Consider the following 6,000-nt stretch of genomic DNA (forward strand, 5'->3'; position numbering starts at 1 on the left):
GCATCTATCAAGAGGTCAATCCGAGGTAATGGATAACAATCTTTAGGGCAAGCCTTGTTGAGATCCGTGTAGTCTGTACACATCCTCCACTTCCCATTCGCTTTTTTTACCATTACCACGTTAGCTAACCAAGTTGGGCATTCAATTGGTTCCATGAAACCAGAATTCTTCAGTTTTTCAACTTCGCCCCGAACGACTTCATACTTTTCAATGGAGAAATTTCTCCTTTTCTCGTATCACGGTTTCACCTTCGGATCTATCCGCAGTTTGTGCTCGCTGGATAGCCCGATCGATTCCCCGGCATGTCCTCGGCGGACCATGCGAATACGTCATTATTCTGTTGAAGAAATAGCTTCAATTCACTTTTGAATTCCTCCAGCTGCTCAGACCCGATATAAGTAATCTTCTTCTTATCCTCGGTACACAGTTGGATTTGCTCCAGCTTTTCCACCGGTTCGGGCCTTTGCATTTTCGCTTCTTCCCGATCGTCTTGAACTTCTATAGGTAGGGCAGTCACCTTCCTCGGGCCCTCCTTGTCTTTTAAATAGGCAACGTAACATTGCCGAGAGATCCTCTGGTAAGAGGAAACTTGACCGATTCCCATATCAGTCGGGAATTTTATCTTCAGGTGTTTTGTCGAAACAATAGCACCTATCTTGGATAAAGATGGTTGCCCGAGGATAACATTATAAGCTGGCAGTTCCTGAACCACCAAAAAATTGATTCGGACGGTTGTTTCCTTAGGAAAACTTCCAATAGATAAGTCCAACTGGACAGATCCTTCCGCCACCGTAGATGATCCTGCAAAACCATATAGATGTGTGGATGAAGGCTCCATCAAGTCCTCATCCACCTTCAGCTTTTGATACACTTCATAAGAAATTAGGTCAGTTGCAGACCCCGTATCAACCAAAACTCTATGCACTTCCCGGCGTGCAATTTCTACCTTGATGACTATGGCATCATCATGAGGTAAACAAACGCCTCTTTCATCCTCCTCGCCAAAGGTGATAGAATCTTCACCATTCGGCTTCTTTCGCCCTCGCGTCCCTCCGGTTCCGACAAATTTGGATTTTGTTTTCAAACTTCGGAGTGATTCGGGCTCTGGTCCTCCGAAAATGGTAAGGATCGGTGACCGAGTAGCTTCAATCACCTCCTTGACTTCGGAGCCTCCCTTGATCGTTCTGAACTAACCGAACGATCCCTTTTAGGGGCAGCCGCGCGTGGCTCACGTGGCTCCTCCCTTCTTCTGCTAACAAAATTGGACAAGTGTCCCTGAGATATTAATCTCTCAATATCTGCTTTCAGATGACGATAGTCATTTGTATAATGACCATAGTCCTTGTGGAATCGGCAATACTTTTCTCGATCCTGGTGCTCTCCAGGTTTTATCGGGAGACCTCTGGCGCCAAGCCTGAGATTTTCCAACCCGATCGCGGACATTTTTCTTTGGCTTCTGCCTTCTGCTCAGGAGCCTTTTGTTCCTTATTGGAGACTTTGTTATCTCCTTGGCGAGCATCTAGGATCTCCATGACTTCGGCCTCGCTTCGGCATCTCCGTACCAACTCAAAGCATAAGTTGGCGGGCATATCCCGTAGTAATAACTCCAAGAGTTTCCGGTTAGTGAGTCCAGTGAATAGAGCAGTTTTGGCTACTTGCTCATCCAAATTTTCTATCTCCATCGTTACTTTGTTAAATCTTTTCAGAAACTCTCTGATCGATTCGCTTTTTCCTTGTCTGATAGTAAACAAGGTTTCTTCCGTTTTCTTGACCTGTATTCCACTCTGGAATCGCCCTATGAATTTGCGCGCCAATTCATCAAAGTTTACGATCCTTCCAAATGGAGGTTCGAAAACCACTTTTGTGCTGCTCCGGTCAAAGATGAACCAAAAACCCTGCATAAAATTTCATCAGAATTACCTGAAACTGCCATGGTCTGCTGATAATAGCCAATGTGGGCCGTTGGATCTCCGGAGCCATCGAATGTAGAAAATGTAGGCAAACGGAAGTTATGGGGAAACTGATATCCCGCAATTGGCTCGGCAAAGGGGGTCTTCCGAATGACTGAGTAAATATCCTCAGTTATCCTTCCCTTAGCCAACTGTCCTAATTTCTGATTGATGTTGGCCAATTCCTGACCAATTTGGGTCGGGTGATCTTCAGCAATATGATCACGACCTCGATTAACACGATCTTCACGAGCTATTCGATCATCACGAACGGCCCGTCCCTCACGAACATTCCGCTCATCGTGAACTACTCGATCATCACGAATGGTTCTTCTGACAGTTGGTGAGTGAGTTCTCACCCCCGTATCCAACCTTGTATTTGAATCGGTTGTACTTTCCTGCGGTCTGTCGAACAGATCGTCTCGCCTAGGTTGATCATCAATTCTCCTAGGTCTTCGGTCACCTTCACGAAAGTTCTAACCGATATTCCGGTCTTCAGCCAATCTTTGATCACGCGGTTGATCACGTGGTAACGCACGCCTCCCTGAATCTCGATGATCAGGTTCTTGTGGTAACACCACTCGCCTAGTGAGCACGCGGAGTGCTTGGCTCACCTCCAAGAGTTGAATCTTCACTTGATTCCAATTGATCTTGGAATGTATCTGGAGGATTATGTCCTCCCTGACCACCATCTACCTCAATAGGATGTTGGCTTCCCTGGGAAACGTCTGGATTGTTCACTCCAGGAATCTGAACACCGGAATCGCGCTGTGCAGCGGCTGCTACCGATTTAGTCACCATGGCTTTACAAGTCGTTTCCCACAGACGGCGCCAAATGATGCGTCCAAAATCTGCTCAGCCCTTAGATCTCCTCGTGATGACCTGCAAAACGAAAGCGTCAGATGTGGCCCGACCGCGGGGGTCGGGAGTCCACCTCCGAAGGCTAAGTCAGTTGATGAACTTAATCACAAACGGCTCTGCTCGAAGCACAGAGCTAAGGAATGAAGAACTGGGAAAGGTGATCTAGATCGTAAGCCTCTGATAGTTTACATCTACCAGTCTATATCTGAATCTGAGTCCCTCACCACGTATGGCAGTGAGGTTTATATATAGTGTACCTTCGAATCTCCTTCGTTGGATGCACTTGAGCCTTCTTCGGGTAGTCGTTGGATCTTAACAGTTAGATCCGTGGAGTGATAGACTTCTACTAGTTTGGACTAGTAGAAGAATCCTGAGATAACCTCTAGGTTATGCGATGATTATCCCTTCGATAATGATTAGCCGTAGCCGTCAATTTGAGCCTGCCATCATTAGGGTAGTTAACCTAATCCATAAGTTGGATTAGGGCGTGCTTGTAGCTGAATAAGTTTTCTTCCTCAGCAAGCCATCTTACGGATTCGGTTCGCTCGGGAGTGAGTCGATTCCTTCTGTATCGACCGGAGTCGAGGATCAAACCAAGTATGAACCCGGTTCGATCATATTTTCTCCATATCAAATCCAAAAGCTAGAGTAGTTGAAGCACAAATTCATCTACCTAAGGCTTGTTGAATCTGCATCTGTAAGTGTTCAATGATTAAAGAGTTTCGTATAGTTTTTTTTTTTTTCGTGTAAATTTTCTCTTACAAGTTTTAAACTAAGTAAAAACTTGTGAAACATATGGATGCTCTGTAAAGATGTAAAGCTTCTATATGTTCTTGTTCTTTGCCTTTGGTTTTGTTTAAGATAATGACTGTATTTTTCGTACATCTTTGTGAGAGTTTCTGAATTTTTTTTCTTTCCCTGTTGTAGCTACGACAACTCTCTGATCATTTCCATATTGCTGCTGAATGGCCAATTCTGGTGAAATCAGGATACCGGTTTTTCATGAGTCCATGAGGCAAACAAGAGAGGATAAGATCGGTTCTCTTCATTTGATAACGGCCAATTTTGGTTCTTCCAGTGATCATTCTACTGCATCTAGAGGGGTAGAATTAGAAGAAGAACATGATGAATGCCCACTTGATGATGTGATCAAAAGAATGGTGATCAAACCCATGGATGAAAAACTAAATGAGATCAGTTCCTTGCATTCCTCCTATGATATATATAGAGTTCCCCCACAGCTTCATGAGTTAAATCCCAAAGCCTATACACCTGAGTCAGTCTCAATTGGCCCTTTGCACCACAAGAAGGAAAACCTACAGTCCATGGAAATACATAAGCGTCGGTATCTAAAGTTTCTTCTAAACCCAGGTCACTATGAGAGAAAAAATAATTGTCCTCTAATTCCACGCCAAGGGAAAAGCTTACGTGATTAATTCAAGGCTGTGAGTAATCTGGAACAAAAAGCTCGTAGATGTTATTCAGAAACCATTTGCTTTACAAAAGATGAGTTTCTGAAGACGATGGTGGTTGATGGCTGCTTTTTACTCAATTTCTTCCAGATCCTTCTGTTGAGGGAGAATGATCATTTGGCATCAAATGATTTATGGGCATGTCAAATCAAATGTGACCTGATTAAGCTTGAAAACCAACTTCCCTTCTTTGTCCTGGAGAATCTCCATAACATAGTCTTTGAACCATTGCCAGACAGCTTCACCTTTAGTCATCTTACCAGTTACTGCCTCTTAAACTTGTTTGCATCTGGACTCCAAGGCCCAAAACTCAGTAACCCTCAAGATTTAATGTCAATACCAGTGCCAAAGGGTGGAGCAAAGCATCTTGTTGATCTTTTACGTTCTGCTCTCATCCCAGCATCTTTGATCAAGATGGAAAAGTACACTGGAAAGCCTAAACGGCTTTCATATTGTGCCTCAGAACTGAGGAATGCTGGTGTTGAGTTTCAGTCTAGCTCTCTGCAAACATCTTTACTTGACATAAGGTTCGAAAAGGGAGTTTTGACAATCCCAACTCTCTCCATTCTTGACTCAACAGAAACAGTCCTCAGGAACATTATTGCATATGAACAAGGTTTGGACAGAACTGATAGGAACTTCACAGCTTACGCGGCATTCATGGATGGCCTCTTTGATAGTGTGAAGGATGTGAGGTTGCTAGAGCGTGGAGGAATTATTGAAAACCACCTTGGTAGCCCTGAAGCTGTGGTGGACTTATTTAACAACATCACCAAACATGTCATCAACGGGAACCCTATTTTCGCTGATACTATCACTGAGTTGGAGAAACACAGCAAGAAACCGTGGAATAGATCCAAGGCAATTTTGATGTGAGACTATTTCAACACACCATGGGCACTAATTTCATTTGCTGCTGCAGTGTTCCTCCTCATATTGACTGTCATTCAAACTGTCTGTTCCATCTTACAGTTTTAATGAACAACTCCTTTGCTTCAACAGCATCACACTGTCTGTTGCTCCTTCAGTCTATTAGTTGTGTGAGGATATACTAGTCTTCAAGTGTGTAAAATGTAAGTGCGTGCGTGTTTATGAGTGGCAAGTTTCAATATTTTGTCTGAGTGAACTAAGTAATAAAGAAAGAGAAACGAAATATGTTTTCATTGATTTCTAAGATGTGTTACAAGTATAGTATTTATAGAATTATACACATGTGTCTATACATGTACTTCTATATCCCACCTCAAACTAGGCCGAGGTAACAGCCCTAGTTTGTAACATATAGTAAGAAATTCCCGACGAGGCAAGGGTTTAGTAAAAATGTCACCACCGGGGGTGGTGGTCTAGTGGTCCCAAGCTCACTCCCAAGTGGTTTGGTAAACCTCATGTCCCAGGTTCGAATCCCCTCTGCTCCTCTATTTCTTGCATTGGACAGTTGTGTGCTCTTTGGCCTGGGCATGAGTGCTACTGGCTTCTGTGGACTATACTAGGCCTCCGGTGGGGCTCCGCTGACGGGGCCAGTGCTTGCGCTGATAGTGCACAGGGCTAATGCTTGCATAGGTCGCACTTGATAAAAAGTCCGAACATTGCGTAGCGGGGGGGGCGCTTGGTGGCCACTACTGCATCCCCTCTTTTAATTACCCAAAAAAAAAAAGTAAAAATGTCTGCCAATTGATGATTAGAAGACACAAAATGTGTAACCAAGTGACCGAGCCACA

At 44.0% G+C, this 6,000-nt stretch overlaps 1 pseudogene; it reads left to right on the forward strand.

Moving 5' to 3' along the window:
* Window positions 1-3,775: 3,775 nt before the first annotated feature.
* On the forward strand, window positions 3,776-5,408 carry LOC149022692 (UPF0481 protein At3g47200-like; annotated as a pseudogene).
* Window positions 5,409-6,000: the final 592 nt, after the last annotated feature.

This window comes from Hakea prostrata, chromosome 3, assembly GCF_041222555.1.
Source record: "Hakea prostrata isolate BN-2017 chromosome 3, UWA_Hpros_2, whole genome shotgun sequence".
In the NCBI taxonomy this organism is placed as follows: Eukaryota; Viridiplantae; Streptophyta; class Magnoliopsida; order Proteales; family Proteaceae; genus Hakea; species Hakea prostrata.